The following is an 18614-nucleotide window of genomic DNA, read 5'->3' as shown; positions in this document are numbered from 1 at the left end:
TCAACTTCTTTGAAAATTAAGAGCATAAACTATAAATGTAAAAAATATACAACAATTATCTGACTAGAGAAAGTCATGAACTCTGCAATCATTCACAATGAAGCACAAAAATAATCAAATGTAAAAGAGCTTATTCTACACAAAAACTTGTGAGATAATATCCTCAGCATATTTAAACACAGTGGCAGACATATGGAGGGCGTATGTACACAGATATGGAAAACAATGGGAGGCAGACAATTTAACTTTATTTTCTTTTGAACTTATTTCAGGTAACTTCAAGCTTTCAATAATCGCTGCAAGCATCCTCGTCTACTCTTCAGCTTTGCTTTCTGTTTGCTAAAAGAAGTTTCTCAGCTTTACCAGGTTGAAAAATCATTTATTTGAAAATTTTTCCAAATCTTTTGGAATTTCTCTGACCTCTGAAGAATGGCCACTAACGGTTCAGTCAGTTCACAGTGGTGTTATTTTTTTCAGGTAGCACAACTAATCTTTCAGAGATGCTCTTTAATCTTCTAATTTTTTCACCCCCCTATTCTCCTACACAGTCTTCTGCTTTTCTTAATATTGTTCATTTTTTTAAATGGAGTGCAGTTGTGGTTTTTATTTAGTGAAGGCTGAAATACAATGGCATGAAGTTTTTGATTCTTATTAGAATCATATCAACAACATTTCACTGGAAATAGCACACTAACATTAATTCTGAGCTCCCTGCAATTATAGTAATGAATTTCTTGTTCTTGCTGGTTTTTGGGACCTGTGCTCCATTCTATGCTTTTAGCTGATTTTGTGCTTTTATCTGATTCCTTCCTTACTTGTAGCATTTTCTTCTAAGACCCACCATTAGGAATTTACTTACCTTGCAGTATTTAGCTGCTTCCTTCTGCTGTTGAAGCCAACTTCATGAGAACTTTCAGTTTTACCTACAAAACCTTCATTCACTGCTCCCACTCATACAAAAGCGGTGTGGTGGGGACCACAGGCAAACATGCATCTCACACAGCCCAGGGTGAAATTTCACCTGGCTTCTCAGTCATTGGGGATTAGCAAAACGTGCTGTTATTGAGAGGAGAAATGGTTCTCGTAATGGTTCTGCCTAATACTCCTATTCTCTCTGTTTCCCCTAAAAATATTAGTCCCACACATCTCCCTCACAGCTGAAAAGAACAAAGCCACTTTATAAAACAATGGGAGACAAAAATGGGAAATAAAACACCTTTGAAAAGCAGAGAATTTAAGAATTTTCACTTTCCTACTAATTGTAGGCAAAGGCACAAGAAGGAACATGGAAAATTTGCGAATTTAGGTTCATACTTACTTTAAAGAATAATTTTAAGTAAGAACAGCAGCAAATTGGCTGCAGTAGGGCAGCCAAGCAGCACTGGACATACATGCAGTCACCAAAACACTTAGGAGGCCACCACTCTTAGCTCTTGGGCTGGATGTCAGAGACAACAGCAGAGACTTTCTTCCAAGACACCTTTTCTTTAAAGCCTCTCACTTCCCTTAAAAAAAAAGAAAAATGACCCTGACATTCCCATTCTACTTTCTGATGAGACAGTTCGGTGCCCCAAGGAATTGTAACAGAATTGACTGTAGAGTGGAAAGAGTGCAGGTGCCACTCCTGGGGACAGGGATGAAAAGCTTCTCAGTCTGAGTCTCTCATCCACAAGCAGTGCCTCATCGTTAGCAGGGCAGCAGGATGCTCTTTTCTCATTTCTTTACTCTTTCCTACCCCATCCCAAAGCCACACCTGAACCACCAGCTGCCTCCTCCACTTTCCAGACCAAGATGAGACCTGTGTCCTGGGGTTCTGTTAGTACAGTCTGAGGATGGCACGTCTTTGGGAACTGGTGACTAGTTAGCTGGTCTCCCTCCTGACCAGGGTCAGTCTATGCCCACAACCGCAAGCAGCCGCAGCACAGTATGGGTGCTGTGGCACATCCCATGCTATGGCTGTGGGATGGCATTTCTCTATGCAGAGGGAAAAGTCCATTATAGAGACTGCTGTTCTCCCCAGATTTACACACCAAAAGGGACTGATGAAAATACTCTAAAATGATACCCCTGCAAAGCAGCAGTGTTTTCACGTGTCTTCTGGGGGCCATTTCCAAAAAGCTGAATATGCTGCACAGAAATGTCACGTGCATTGTGCTGTCCAGAAGGCAAACCACAGCTTGCCTAAAAGGCCAGTCTAAACACAGGAACACCCAACAAGCTGTGACCCACACTGTATCAAATCAATGGGGCCAGTTCTGCCTCCTGATACTCACAAGCTTCAAACTGTCATCTGCAGACCACCCTCTCTTCCTGGGTGCAGCACCAGCCTTACCCTTACTCATTTCCTTATTCTTTAGGGAGAGTCAGACAACCCAGCACACAAATTTTTATAACAACTACGGTCCAATAACAGCAAGATGTCTGGGTTCACCTGTGTCCTGACTTAATGGGTAACACCCCATCACCCACCCACAAAAAAAATCCACACATCAGCATATATCCACGCTTCCATAAAGATAGGAGGACTCTGGAAATTTCTTTCTGAACCCACATACAATCCTTTGCCTGCCTAGTAGCATGAAGGGCTTGGATATGTGCACGTTTCCTGTTCTGGTAGAGATGGCAGTTCCCATCATCCTTTCACCTGGGTTTGAGCTGAGAAATCTTCCAGGAAGGTCAGCTTTCCCATGCTCATCCACAGCCTAGAAAATAGCAAAAGGATATTCAACTTGAGCACGAGTATCGTTTAGACGAATCTTTGGGTCTTCAGAGTCTTCCCTACACTGTTCTTCAAATATATCCAACTGCAGTTTCAGCTCTTCTTTCTCCAGTGTTTGCAACTCCTGTCAATGACATAAGCACACCTAAAAACACCCAATGAAAACTGATGGTGTTGCAGTATTGAGAAAGTATCAGCCAAGCTACAGGCTAAGGCCTCTGAAGTGCATTGTTTGAAGATGACAGGGGCTCAGACTTCACAGTAAACCTTGAAGTAACATGGTCTGGATTGGGTATATTGGTAATATTCCCACAGGTCTGAATAAGGCCCTAGGAAGAACACGTAATCACATAGCTGAGGCCAGGAACAGACCCAGAAGGGAGGGTGAACTTGTTACCGTAAATTCGGTCACAAAAGAACCCTCTAAGACTGAGTCTGAAGTTTTAGAAGGCAGGCATTCTTTATTACAGCACTGGATGCACAGGGGATCGCTCTGCCCAACGTGCATGCTGTGTGTTTCATCAGCTAAAGCTTATATTACCCCATCACATACATATACATAACTGATTACCATATTTACATAGTCATTACGTGTGCGTGTTGGGTTGGTAAGGGTCTCCTTCAGTGGTCTCTGGGGGTCATGGAGACCCCTGCCGGTATTTTCATGGTTGTCCTCTGGGTGAACTCTTGGTCTTTTATTCATTATTTAGTAATCCTTGTGCGCACTTGCCAAATCTTAAGCAACTTCTTGTAGGTCGACATAACCTAATCACTCGTGCTTCAGGTTTTGCATCATTCCTATCTTAATAGCCTCATTGTATCTAGCATTTCATTGTTTCAGGCATTTCACAACTGCTTCTCCGATACTAACCAACTTCTTTTCTACTTTGTCTTTGGCATTAAAATAAAGCTTGTAACCTAAGGTATCAAACTGCACATTCACAAGCAGAGATCATTGTCACAGGTTTCCAGTAAAAAGCACTATCGCTATTTAACAAAAACCCATGCTTGGAGCTGAATGTCCCTGCAAGCATGGGCAGCTAGAAAGATACTGAAAGGACTGCAATATAGCACATCTCATCGCAGCAGCAGATCTGAGAAGACCAGCCTTGCTTTGTGTCCACTAGAAATACAGAATTTCTGGGTGTTTTCACACTGAAAACAGCTCTGCTACAGTTGTGGGGCCATCAGACTCCATGTGGAAACAGGGAAGACAGCAGCTTTGTTGTCGTCCCACAAATCAGGATTCTTTCACCCAGTGTGCAAAAAAGCCCATTAACACACAGAGTCGAGATTTTGTTTATTTCATGTCTGCGCAGAGATGGGTGCTCCACAAAGCTAGCACACCCGGTTAACACACGGTAAAGCATTTTATACATTTCGAGCAACAATTATCAGTACCTCTACAGTTTCGCTGAGTTACCCTCATTCCTATTGGTTCTCGCAAGCTTCATCTCCACTTAAGGTGCAGCGGCCTTCTTTTTTACTGCGCATGTTCTGTGAGGAAGGGGTTTCTGTTGGTAGGGGGCTCTCCCTACCTAAGGGCAGGTTTTCTATTATGTTAACTAGGATAGTTCACTCAAAGGTCAAGTAGCTCTTTGGTTGCCCTTGTGCTTATCTTGGTATTTCTTTACCCGGCTGACTTATGGTGTCATCTTGTTTCTCTTCTCAAGGTCGTGCCTCGTTAACTAAGTAACATCCTTTGTTTTTGTTTCTCACATATCTCCAACAGCTTCTCACCTTGAGGATGTGTTGAAGTCCTGAATGTATGAGCTCAATACAAATCTGAACTCCCGAGTCAGGCTCACCAGCAGGACAGATCATGGCGTTGATCAGCTGCATACATGCCACCTGAAAAAAACAACCCCAAACACAAAAGAGAAAACTTCTGAGCATGGACTGGAAGTCAGTGGTTGTCGTGGTTTAACCCCAGCCAGCAGCTAAGCACCACGCAGCCGCTCCCTCACTCCCCCCCGGCTCCCAGGGGGATGGGGAGAATTGGGAAAGAAGGTAAAACTTGTGGGTTGAGATAAGAATGGTTTAATAACTAAAGTAAAATATAATACTAACAATAATAATAATGTAATATAATAACAATAATAATGAAAAGGAATGTAGCAAAAAAAAGAAGGGGGGGGGAGAAAAAAACCCCCAGTGATGCACAATGCAGTTGCTCACCACCTGCTGACCAATGCCCAAGCAACGATCCGCCCCTCCTGGCCAACTCCCCCCAGTTTATATACTGGGTATGATGTTCTATGGTATGGAATATCCCTTTGGCTAGTTCGGGTCAGCTGCCCTGGCCATGCTCCCTCCCAGCTTCTTGCACACCTGCTTGCTGGCAGAGCATGGGAAACTGAAAAATTCTTGACTTAAGATAAGCGATACTTAGCAACAACTAAAACATCAGCGTGTTATCAGCATTACTCTCGCACTAAATCCAAAACACAGCACTGTACCAGCTACTAAGAAGAGAATTAACTCTATCCCAGCCAAAACCAGGACAGTGGTTCAGGACTTACTAGGAGGCCAGAGGACAATACACGAAGCTGCAGCAGAAAAAAGCAGTAAAGCCAAAGGTATTTCATCCACATCAAATTCATCCTGCTACAAGTTCTCTGGCTCCCATGTTAGATTCCAAGTGCCATGTCCACAAAAACTTGAGGAACTACGTACCTTCAGCGCCACCGAGGTTCCACTCTCCAGGCCATTCAAGAGGGGCTTGAATCGCTCCACTCCATTCGTTTCTGCTCTTCCAGTAAAAGCCTCCAGCATCTGCTCACAGCTACAAGTAGAGAGAATCAGCAGCTAACACACAAGCCAGGACAGTAGTGTGCAAGTGCAGACCCACTGTAAAATGAAGAGTGAGAGTCAAAAGAGAGACTCCACAGGGAGTCAAAAGCTCAAGAGCAGCAAAAGGCAGGACTTCTACCACCATGTACACACCTTCGGGTTGAGGCAGGACACAGAGGGTACACAGACCCTTCAGAGCATCTAGCATCTGTGAGGGACTTTGATATCAACAGCTCTTGCCAGGAGCAGCATCCCCTCTTTTGTACCCAGCGGTGTTTTGCTTCCAAACTAAGGAGAAAAGAAAGTTGGAATCAATGTCTGAGACCAGGCCAGCTCTAAAGAGTCCAATGGGAATGCGTCATGATTGAGAATGCTCTGAGGAATAACCATGAGAAAACACTTGCCCCAAAAACCCTGTCCAAACATCTATGTTACCCTTGTTTTTCATGGGACAGAGGAGTGACAAGAAAGGGAGTGATGCATCTCAGACCACACACTGCCAGCAAGAGAAAGGCTTTCAGCAAAACTTAAGACCCCAGGAGCCACTGAAGGAACACGTGGACTTGGGAGGAAACAGAGACTCTCCGTTTACTCAAGGAGAGTGGGGAAGAGCACACACAGGGACAAGGAAGTGCCCCAGCTCATTCACAGGGAATGGAAAACAGGTGTCCACTGCACGGGATTATAAAATAATAAAAATTTAAAAACCCACAGATGCAGAGAAAGACAAAGAGGAAAAATTCTGAAGTGCATCAAGCCCTCATAGATAGGTTAAGAGGCATAATCAGAGAGGAGCAGAGTAAGCCACGCAAGAGGGCAGAGCAGCTGAAGTCTCACAGGCCTGGACAAATAGATGGAAAGTATTTTGTAAGTAAGTCCCAGAAAAAGTATATGGTGGTGATGGTACCAGGAAATGTACAGTAGGGGAAAAAGCAGAACAAGCAATGTGATGATAACAAGGATTTACTAAAAAGCAGGAGACTTCTACCAGTATCTTCCCTGCCCATTCCAGCAACTGTCCTGAGATATCCGGGCAGACACCAGGCGGCCAGAGCTGTGGCTGTGTGAGATCATCTCTGGACACTGGACAAGGCTTTTACCTGGTTGTGTATAAAAGCCTTCAGGCATCAAATGGTCTCTTGTCTGCTCTGTGTACTGTATGAACTGTGAGGAAGAAAATCAGCAAACTGACAAACTTTTGGAAGAAGACACCTCCCCTCTCTCCTCCAGAGCTCTCCGATTAGGCTATGATGAGAACTTCAGCACCAACAATCACACTAAGATTCCACCTTAATTGGCTCTTACCTCCAAAAGACAGCAGAAAAGGTTGTTTATGCAGGAAACCACCAGATTGAATTCCAATACAGCCAATATTCACATTGCTATCAATTGCCCCCCCCTACTCACAAGGATCTCTCACCTCAGTCCCAAACACCGCCCCCACCATCTCCATCTCAGAAGAGATCTTTAAGCCCTCAAACAACCCACTGCCTCATCCCCACATGAGCAACCTGCCCTGATGCTCTTTCCTTTCCCCTCCCTCCCTGGTGGTACCACACTGAACTGTTACTTCATTCCCTCCTCACAAAACCACACCACATACAGACACAGTAATAATCCTGCATATGCAAAATGCGTGGTCACCAGGGACTGGTCTTCCCCAGCTTCACCACAGTGTTGTGGTGTGCATCACTGATGTGGTTGTCATCCAGTCTCCTTACACCCTGGGACCAGGATGGCCACCCCGCTGAACACACAGGGAGAACAATCATGTGGAGGGAAAAAGGGTTGCCATCGGACCGTGGAGAAGTCCAGGTCTGAACCAGGTTCTCCAGGCACTACGGTTCTTGGCCTGATCGCAGGAGTCATGGAGCAAACTCCTCCAGTCCTGAGAAGCCATGTGGCACACTGTAAATACTGTCTGGTGGTCAGTTATTGCAGTATATTCTGTGTAATCATACTAGTTAAATTCAAACGCAGTAGTATGAAAACAGACAGAAAGATTAAGAACACTTGAAACAGAGATGGACGCAGAGCTCCATGTCTATGGGCTGTACTAGGAGAGCCAGGAAGAGCATGGAGCAGCAACAAGCCTTGTGGCTTTCCAGAAACTATGAGAGACACTCAGCAATGATGCCCACTCGATCAGCTCCTCACCCTGCAGCGTCTTTTTCTCCTCCTGGAGCCTTTTAAGATCTCCAGCAGGGTGGCGAAGCTCTCAGGACCGAAGCTCTGCTCTGTTCTTTTGTCAGGAACAGACAAAATCATCAGCACACACAAAAACCCCAAGCAGTTTTGCACGGCCCCCACCCTTCCTCACCTGTACTCAGCCACAGCGCAGTTCACAAGGTCAAAGCTCCCTGTTTCTCATTGACAGCACCAGTTTTGTCCGGAGTCCCACCCCACACCCTTCCCAACCTCACCTGATGGGATTGCCACTCAGCAACACCCGCAGAGACTCCAAACAGCCAAGCAGCTGCACACCCGCAATGTCCCATTTCACCTCCTGGACACACAACACCACTGGCTTCCAGCTCTCTGCCTGGCTCGTGCCCTGCACTGGGAAGGAAGAAAGGTCCTCTGTCAGCAAACTGCAGCTGCAGCGCCTGCACACTGGGAGAGAGTCGTAATAAGGAATTTTAATGGGCATTATACACACAACAGGCAACTTGCACGTATTTCAGCCAGTGTCTGCTCTGAGGTCTGTGAGGCAGGTGGTGCTCCAAGGGGCTCTTTACAGGAGCTGTCTGCAGGTTTACAGCAGGGGTACCTGAAAGAGAGAACAGAGCCACATCTATCCCTGTTTTACAAGATGTCCTCTTTTGCCTTCAGCATGGCTGTGTTAGTGTCACGCTGTACAGCACAGCACCTTCACACCCTTACTGTAAGCAAAGTACCACTCTGAACAAAAGATGCGTTCTTCTCTTCCTAACTTCTATATTTAACCATATGAGGTATTTAAATCACATATGGAAAGGACTATGGTGCTTTTGTGGCTAGAAAAGGGCTAGCACTTCATTGTGTGTTCAGAGAAATCAATCTCATACTCTGCTTCCAAGAGCTGTCTATGGCTTCAGCTAAAAAGTCTGAAGCCAAGGAATTTCCCTAAAATCTTTACCTTGAACTAGCACAGCTACAAGTCCTGAAATGTCACAGATGCACAAATCACTCAAACCTCTTCCCCGCTTTTTTATTTTATTGAAACTTTTGATAATAATGAAGGATGTGTAAAAATTTCTCTGTCAAGAAAAGAAACTGGTACTTATCCATCTCCCGGTATTCTTGCAATGAGTTTCTGTTTAACAGGAAGGTCTTCCTTGAGTATGTTGAGCATCTTGAATCAGAAAGGAAGTCACATGCTTTTGTGAATGACTTCTGTTTGCTTTAAAGGAAGAGAAGTTGCTGCACTATGCCTGCGTGTCTCAACATTGGTTCTAATCTCAGAAACTGAACATGGAAAAACCTTACCTAATGATGCAATGAACCCCAAATCCTACCCTGAAAAAAAAAGTACATGCTTCTGGAACAGCCAAAGAAAAAATCACCTGCCTCCCTGAGATGATGTCCAACATGCGCAGCTACTGAACAGGACCCAAAAGCTGTTACCCATAACATCAGAGTCGCATTTCAAGACAAAGCCCCAGACAAACCCCCACCTCTAGCCAGTAACTCAAATCCCTCTCCAATTCCAAGTCCCTGGCAGGCAGGCCTTATTCTCCTTCACAAACTAGTAGCATCGGTTGCCTTTGCTGTGAAGTAGCGAGCCTCATGAATGAGATATACAGGGTGTTTTGAAAATAGGCTGTGCCAGCTCTCCAACACATGGCTGTGAATGGGATCCTGGGACAGGGACACTAACTAGAGAGCTGCTTGCATGGGCTTTTCTCATCCTGTAGACACTAAGAGCCAGATGCAGCCCCCAGACTCCTCCACAGCCCCTTCAGACCTGGCTACTGATGCAGACGCTGGGGCCAGCAGTAGCTGTTTGTGTTGGGTTTAGAAAGGATGTGTTCAACACCATTGCCAACACCCTTGGATAGCTGGAACATGCCACATCAGCAATGTATTCATACTTCCTTGCTCCACAAACAACAGGTTCAGAAGCAGCTTTGCCATTTAAGCCTCTGTTTCCTCTTGTGCTCTTCCTCATCCCAGAAAGCTCACCGATAGCAGCACGTTTGCTCGAGTTTAGCCCAGTACAGCCAGCACGGTGAGCCAGGGAGGAGGCAGCATGGCACTGACACCCAAAAAACCTACGAGCAGTCAGTTTCACAGCTGGGAAGTCAGGAGCCAGGTCTGCACAGAAACAATACAGAGAAGACAGCCAGGACTCCACCAGCCATGGGCTGCAGTCTGGTATTTTCAGACAGCTCTCGTCCTGCCTCCTCCATAACATGATACAACCATACTGCCAATATTTACTGTTCTGACACATATAATATTTTGCTCCAGTAATATTGCAAAGAGCTCTTGCTTCTACAGGGGCAGATGTCTGCAAGTCCTACTTCCTAACCCTCACCTCACCCAGCCTTGGCAGCACCTAGCCAAAGCTCACAGCTCCAGTTGCATACACCCTGCACTATGGGAAACAGTCACCAACTTTGCCTGCGTCGCCTTCTGCCACTAAGGGAAATCATAAGGGCTTTCACAGATGAAGGCAGGTGGGCAAAAAACAGAACTGCACAAAACTTTGTAAGCTCTGTGACTTTTTATATGGAGCTCAAAGTGAAGAGACAGAGCTCGTATGCTGGAACCTCAATTTCCCTGTCCCACTTTCAGAAACTGGGGATCCAGAAGTGGGATGGCCAGGCTTAATTAACTGAGCATGCTTATGCCACAAGAAGACAGGGGTGGGAAGAAAAAAGGTACATTTTCTTCATGAACAGAGCACCACATTGAAATTGGGAATCTTGGTACTTTCCAGAAATCTTGTGGAGAAAAAATGATGGGATCCCAAGACAGCATGTCAACCCAAGAACTGCACGAGAGAGGATGTGTGAATGTCATCAGCTGCCATTAAGACGCAAACAGCCCAAGGGATGGGGTGGCAGGAGCAGCAAGAGGAGAACAAGCACTTGCAGGAACCAAGATTACACAGGCAGGGACTGTCTGCCGGACTCCACAGAGCGATGAAAGGGCTGAGCTGGAACCCGTTAAAACAGAGTTTATACAGGAAAAGAGTAAAGAGGGAGTGGGTGAGTTGAAAACAGTCAAGTAAGTGGAGAGGGTCAAGAAAGTAGGTATTTTGTCTGTTAGCGTATGAATACTTAGCTCTCAAATGCAACACCTCAGTGTGAACTGCTCAGAGAGACTGTCAAAAAAACCACAAAGCGACAAGAAATTTCAAAAATCAAGAGGGAATACACTCACAATGCTTTGTCCTGAACCTCAGGAATTACTTGAAATTTTTACTAGAAATCTTGCTCCAAGACACCTTTTTTCCCTCTCCCCCCTCTAAAAATGATCTCCGGCCAAAGTTTTGAAACAATATCGCAGCAGTCAAGGCTTAATCCAGGTTTATGGCCTAAGATATTTGCATGCAGACAGCAGGTGGCTTCACCCCAAATGAAAATATATGCCAGTGGGCTTGCCATTGGACTTCTCATTTCTTTTTTTTTTTTTTAATATATAAAAGCTACTTCTTATTAAAAAAAAAAATTCTGAAATTTGAGTTTCAAGAAATAGAATTTGAAGAACCTGAATTAAGTTTGCTTGCTTTTTCTCAATTTCTAGGGGGTGGGGCAGAAATAGCAAGCAGAATAGAAAGCAATGTTTCCATTTTTGAAAGTGCCTTTTAGCCTTTTACTCTCCACCCCAGTATTTGGCAGTAAGGTCAACCTGCAATATTGTATTTTATTTTTTTCGGATTTTGACACCTGTTGAGATATAATGTACTGATTCTTCATGAGTTTTCTCTCTTGCAAAGAGAGATTTTTGAACATATCAAGACATATCAAAAGCACTCATAAAGCATCAAGGTTTGCTTTGCAGTTGAAACCTTAGTCTGAATAAGAAAGAGAATTTGCAGGAACTTTTAAAAAGTTATATTTAAAAAAAAAGAAGCCATCATTAGCTACAGAACACCATGGTTCCCTCTGTTCCTGTAGAAACCAAACCATGAAAGTTGGCCAGATGATGAAACATGTAACAGTTGAATCTTTACCACCATTTAATATTGGTTTAATTACTGCATGATCAACCACTTCGCTGAAAGCTTCCTGCAAGTCTTCAATAACCAACCAAATGAATAATTGTGGTGTTATATACTACTGCCAAAAAGATTTAACACGTACTGTCTAAGTATGCACACTTGTTTTGACTTATTCAGAGGGACTCCATTTTAGGTGTTTTAACTCAAGAAACTTGTGAAATTTTTATTTAGAAGCCAGGCTGGAGTTTTTGTGCTGGAGCCACTGCAGAGCCTGTAGTGCCTCCTCCTGATGACCCCAGCGCAGAAGGCAGCAGTGAAGGTCAGAAATACTCAACTGCATTGGATGTGTGCAGATAACAGGACACCATCTCCCTCTTGATTGTAATGGCCTTCTCCCTCAGAGGCTGCTGCTTCTCCCTGCTTAGGTTCATATCCAGCTGTTGAAGAAAAGCACACCAATGTTTTAACACCCTTGCTCTCAGAACAGTGCTCAGCAAGCAAAAAAACGTTTAGAGGATAATCTATTACAAAAGTGTGGTGGCAAATATGACTGCTATCAAGCTCATCCAATATTCATTGGACTTTAGTCTCATTAGAAAGCTAAAACCACTAGGAGAGAAACCAGAGATGCAGCTCTAACCAAAACCGGCTTTTGGCCTTTTGAGGCAAGTTTACTCTTCTCTTTTCCCTAAATACTGTCCCAAGCAAATCAAGTGCAAATTGAAGAATCCAGCCTGGAGAACCAGAAGTGTCCCAAACAAGCCACCACTGAACAGCTCATTTTGATCTGAGGAAGAGCAGTCCAAACGATAAAAGAAGAGTCTCCTCAAAGAAGAGGCACATGCAAGCAGACGAGGTGAAGCAGGCCAGTGGAAGACTTCAGAAATCATCTCCATTCCTCTACTTGCGGCAGAGAAATTGCCTCAGAAAGCGGTTAAGACTAGTGCACAGAGAGAGGGAATATGAAGTTAGCTTAACAGCATCTGCTCACAAAGCGCCAGCACACGTCCCCTTGGTACTTCCTGATGTGTCTATCCCCAAGCAGAGATGCCCGTACGGGCAGAGGAGGTGCTCGGACCTGCATCGGACTTTTCCCTTTCCTTCTTTACCCTCATACTGGGGAATCGTCCCAGCTGGTGGGAGAAACAAAGCAAAAGTCAGTGATCACTCATGGCCTACATGCTATCCCGAAAGTCATAGCAGGCATCCTGCCTGCACTCCTGCCACTGGTTATCCCAGGCACCCAGCGCTGGAGCAAGGGGCACTCAGTGCTGGCAGCTCAAGGGTCCTCAGCCTGGGCACTACCTCCACCAAACAGGAGTTAGTAAGGACGTTGCTGAAATTTAAAGTCAGAGAGGCTACAAATTCAATAGCTCCTTTGGAAACCACCAAATTCTGGTCAAATCCAAACAGTTTTGTAATGCCCCCAGCTTTTGATTCATGCTCAAGTAAGACTGCTGGTTAAATGGACACGAGGAGAGCAGAGACAGAAGGGTGCACTGCAGCCCATACCTCAGGAGCAAAACTAGAGGATCCTATGAAATTGAACAGCCTTTCACAGGGAACAGCTGCATGCAACAGGGCATGTGGCACTAGGAGCTGAATTCCCTCCACAGTAAAGCGTTGGAGTAAGCTGTGCCCTGAGCAAGCAGGCACCCTGTGTATGACACTGTCTGCCGGGGAAACAGCTGGTACAAAAGACGGTAACAAGCAGAAGAAAACACATGCAGGAAAAAAGAAGCCACCAGTCTTGCTTCATCTGCTATGACGCCGCTTCAAAGCCTGTGAGAGAAGGCAAGGAGAAAGGGGAAACAAATCAGTGACAAAAAATGCTTCAGACAAAAGTGGACATAAAAAAGAGGAATAAAAAAAGGAGGCAGGCAGTGATCCTTCCTATGCTTTCAGTCTGAACAGCAGTCAGAAATGCTGAGTTTCTGCATCCTGCATGTAGTGTCTGGTGCAAGTTCCTCCATCATCAACATCTCCGAGCGCCGGGGCAGGTCAGAGCAATCCCAGTGATGGATTAAGTTCCTCTTCCCTCTCTCCTCAGCATGGGAAGCTGTCCCACACTAAAGCTCTGTCTAATGCCATGTACTGGTAAGCTCTGGAGAAAAGGGACAATCCCATCGTGGTGTGTACCCCGCAGCCAGGACGGTGCTGCTGCTTTTCCTACGCGATGCCTCCACTCCCTTCCACAGGAGGCAGAAGCACAAATTGAACCATCACACAGTTATGCCCATTGCCTCCTCCACCAGAGATGCAAAAAGGCAAAAATCAACTTCCCAGACTCCTAGGTCTTCCTGCTCAGCAGGGCTGAATGACAAAAAAGCAGCACAGCAGGCAATGCACTGCTGGGAAGCAGGTGTCCAGTAACACAACCCCCTCCCCAGCCTGACTCGGTGCATCCCCACCACCACAGCGGTACACAAACTGCGGGAGCAGATATTTCTGGTCCCCTGGCCATGCTATCGACTTGCAGGATGCACATGATGGCCATCCCCACCACACATGGGGCCCAGTTCTCCATAGGACCAGGGCTGCAGCTGAGGGCAGGATGCGGTCCAACTGCAGGATTGCTGCAGGGCCAGCAGCCACAGACCTGCCTCTGGTGCAATGTCCCACAACAGAGCAGGCAAGGCAGGAGCCCCGGGGAGGGACATGCAACCCAACAGCACACACAGCACACGAATGACACCCAGCTCCCCGTCAGAGGATTGTATCATATGTCCCATACAAGACCTGGACATAACTTAGAAAAATTAAGATACAAAAGGGCTATCTTAAGGCTGCATGATCCACAGAATGGAGGCAAAAATCCTTTAATGTGGTGATCCATGTTTTTAACTCGAGAATCTGAGACATTCCAAAATCCTGTAATTACAGAATTCTCCTTTTATTGATTAAATGTAGAATTTCAGTTCTTACTTTATTAAAGTAACCTTCCTCCACGCTGGAAGAGGACAGGCAAGGAGAGCAGAGTCCAGATACATGGACCTGCACACCTTTGCTCTCAAACAGGGCTGGCTCATGGGGGTGCAGCCACCAAGACATTAAAACAGAGTGGCTGAAACCTCCTGCATGTCACGTCTCACCCAAAGCAAGGATGGAAAGCCTGCACCCAGCTGCCCAAACCTCCCAAATGTGAACTGAGGCTCCTGAGAGCCCCAGACCAGACCATGGCCAGATGGACCGGGCGGGAGACAGAGCTGGATTTATGCAGCACTGCTGCTCAGCTGCAAAGACCTGCTCCACCCGGGATTGTAACAGGCACAGGCTGGCTGCTCCTTGAAATTTGAGCAGAATAGGTGTTTATTTGCAATGACAACAACTCCAGATCTGTCAAAGGCCATGACCCTGCCATCAGCTGGGGAAAGACAGCCCACACGACTGAACAGACTCCTTGCCTGGGTCCCTTACTGACCTTGCTGCACCTCCAGAACAAGAACCTTGTTCTGCATTTATTGCTGTGACTGAAATTGCCATCCCTAAGGTAGGAACTCAACTGCAGGGCTTAGACATGAAAAAGTAAACAACGCTTGCCACCATTTCTACCATGTACCACTCCTATTCTGAAGCAGGATGGCTACCATTTCAAATTACATCTCTGCAAATAGGCCCACCTCTGAGCAACAGGGCCAGGATGAGGTTATTTGCTGTCGGAAATGTGATACTGTCACTTATGTCAATGCTGTTACTTATGTCAATGCTGTCACTTAGGCTTATAAACATATGCTCAATTACTTTTGAAAAGAGATTATAATCATCAATAAACTAATCTGTGCTACGAGGGTGCACATGCACCGCACAGCAGCAGATTATCAACCGGTAATGTTGGAGATATGCAAGAAACAAAACCAAAGGATGCTACTTAGTTAACGAGGCACGACCTTGAGAAGAGAAACAAGGTGACACCATAAGTCAGCTGGGTAAAGAAATACCAAGATAAGCACAAGGACAACCAAAGAGCTACTTGACCTTTGAGTGAACTATCCTAATTAACGTAATAGAAAACCCGCCCTCAGGTAGGGAGAGCCCCCTACCAACAGAAACCCCTTCCTCACAGAACATGCGCAGTAAAAAAGGAGGCCGCTGCACCTTTAAGTGGAGATGAAGCTTGCGAGAACCAACAGGAATGAGGGTAACTCGGCGAAACTGTAAAGGTACTGATAATTGTTGCTCGAAATGTATAAAATGCTTTACCGTGTGTTAACCGAGTGTGCTAGTTTGTGGAGTTACCACCTAGCACCCATCTCTGCGCAGACATGAAATAAACAAATATCTCGACTGTGTGTGTTAATCAGCTTTTTTGCACACTGGGTAAAAGAATCCTGATTTTTGGGACAACACTACGAACTAACCGTCACATTCAGCTACCTGCTTACCCTGAACCAGATGATAGCTCCAACAGAGACAGCCGCCAGCTAGTTCTCCCACAGAGATCTGGCCAGGACTGAAAGCTAATGCTGGCCCTCTGTGTTGGGTTTGTGTGGCAGGGTTTTGGTAGGGGGTGAGGGGCTACAGGGGTGGCTCCTGTGAGGAGCTGCTGGAAGCTTCCCTGGCTCCAACCCGGACCCGCCTCTGGCCAAGGCTGAGCCGGTCAGTGATGGTGGTAGCGCCTCTGTGATAACATATGTAAGAAGGGGAAAGAAGACTGCTGAAAAGAGCTGCAGTGGAGAGAGGGGTGGGATGTGAGAGAAACACCCTGCAGCCAGTGAGGTCAGTGAAGGAGAGGGAGGAGGTGTGGGGGAGCAGAGATTCCCCCGCAGCCAGTGGTGAGAGGGCAGGCTGTCCCCCTGCAGCCCATGGAGGTTAATGGTGGAGCAGAGATTCCCCTGCAGCCTGTGGAGGACCCCACGCCGGAGCAGGTGGCTGGGCCAGGAGAAGGCCGTGACTCCGTGGGAAAGCCCACGCTGAAAGTCCATGGAGGACTGCAGCCCATGCAAAGGACTTACATTGGAGAAGCTCATGGGGGGCTGACCCCCATGGGAGGGACCCCACGCTGGAGCAGGGGAAGAGTGTGAGGAGTCCTCCCCCCGAGGAGGAAGGAGTGGCAGAGATAAGGTGTGATGAACTGACCGCAACCCCCATTCCTGTCCCCCTGCACTGCTGGCGGGGAAGGAGGTAGAGGAATCAGGAGCAAAGCTGAGCCTGGGAAGAAGGGAGGGGTGGGGGGAAGGTGTGTTTTTAAGAAATGGTTCTGTTTCTCATCATCCTACTGTATTGGGTCTGACTGAGATGGAGTTAATTTTCCCCATAGCAGCTCTCATAGTGCTGAGCTCTGTATTGGTAGCTAGAAACGTGTTGATAACACACCAGTGTTTTGGCTACTGCTGAGCAGTGCTCGCGCAGCATCAAGGCTGTCTCTCTGACATTGCCCCCCCCCAGCAGGCTGGGGGTTGGCAAGATCTTGGGAGGGGACATAGCCAGGACAGCTAACCCAAACTGACCAAAGGGATATTCCATACCATATGACATCTGCTCAGCAATAAAAGCTAGGAGAAGGAGGAGGAAGTAGGGGGAGCATTCATTATTTATGTTTGTCTTCCAGAGCAACCGCTATGTGTACTGAAGCCCTGCTTACTGGGAAGTGGCCGGACATCACCTGCTGATGGGAAGTAGAGAATAAAATCTTTTGGTTTTCTTTGCTTTCGCATGTGACCCTTGCTTTTACTTTATTAAACTGTCCTTATCTCGACTCACGAGCCCTTCATTATATTTTCTCTCCCCTGTCCAGTTGAGGAGGGGTAGTGATAGAGCGGCTTTGGTGGGCACCTGGCATCCAGCCAGGGACAACCCACCACAGTCCTTTTTGGCACCCAACTTGGGGCTTGACAATGGCAGTTTTGTATTACGTGTGCTATAGCTATAGTAGTTATTAAGTGGCAAGCTCCTGTGCGGGTCACAGAGTTTGTTGGCTGCACTGCTTATCTCTTTATTTTGCTGAGCTTGGGAACATTTTAATAGAAATAATGGCTATGTGCTTTGCCCTGGCATTGATGGCCTTACTGTGCTGGGGGAGCTATTTTGTGGGGAGGATGAAGGAACTTGGGAACATGCTGGTACAAACAATAGCTATGTGCTTTGTGCTGGCATTGATGGCCTTGCTGTGCTGGCAGAGCTATCTTGTGGAGAAGGTGAGGGAATACATCTCCCTCTCCCTACCTGGGATTGATGTGGATGGTTTTATTATGCAGGCTCCCGAGGTCCTTGTTCACCCTTATGTGAGCTGTTTAATGCTATTAATTAATATTATTGGCATATTATGGGCTTTGTGGAATCTGGTCTTGTCCTGGTGTAAGAGAAGACAACTTTGGGGTGAGGCAATACTGAAATGTGCCCTGAGGCGGCCGGTCCCTGGGTGGCAGGGTGTGTGGAAGGATTTGGGCAGATTCCTAGGACGGTTATCACCTCCCATAACGTGGGACTTTACACCTGAACAGGCAAGCAACCCTGGCAAACTGACACGCCACTTGATAGAAGGATGCCTTGCCTACCCCAGTGAAAAAGAACAGCTTCTAGCACTGTACTGGGGCCTGGCCTGTGCCTATCGAGCCACAGTTCAGTACTCTCAGAGGATTATGGTTGAGGCAGGGACCCAAACTGCATCTGAGAACACCATGGTTGAGACAGGCACCCAAACAACAACAACTACAGTAATTGCCCCAGTAGTGAAAAAGAAACAGTGGACAAGGAGAACAACGGGTCCTTAGTTTAGTAAGGAGGAGGAAGAAGAGGAAAGGTTTGATCAAGAAGCCGGTCCTTCGACAAAGAAATTGGAGGAAGGAATGAGAGAACTTAGACAGGAAGCAGAAACTACCCAGTCCCTGACCTCAACAGAACTTCGAGACATGCAGAAAGATTACAGCTGCCAGCCAGGTGAGCGGATTGCTGCCTGGCTGCTCTGATGCTGGGATAGAGGGGCCGACAGTCAGCAATTGGAAGGTAAGGAAG

This window comes from Gymnogyps californianus, chromosome 17, assembly GCF_018139145.2.
Source record: "Gymnogyps californianus isolate 813 chromosome 17, ASM1813914v2, whole genome shotgun sequence".
Lineage (NCBI taxonomy): Eukaryota > Metazoa > Chordata > Aves > Accipitriformes > Cathartidae > Gymnogyps > Gymnogyps californianus.
This window is presented reverse-complemented; position numbering follows the sequence as displayed.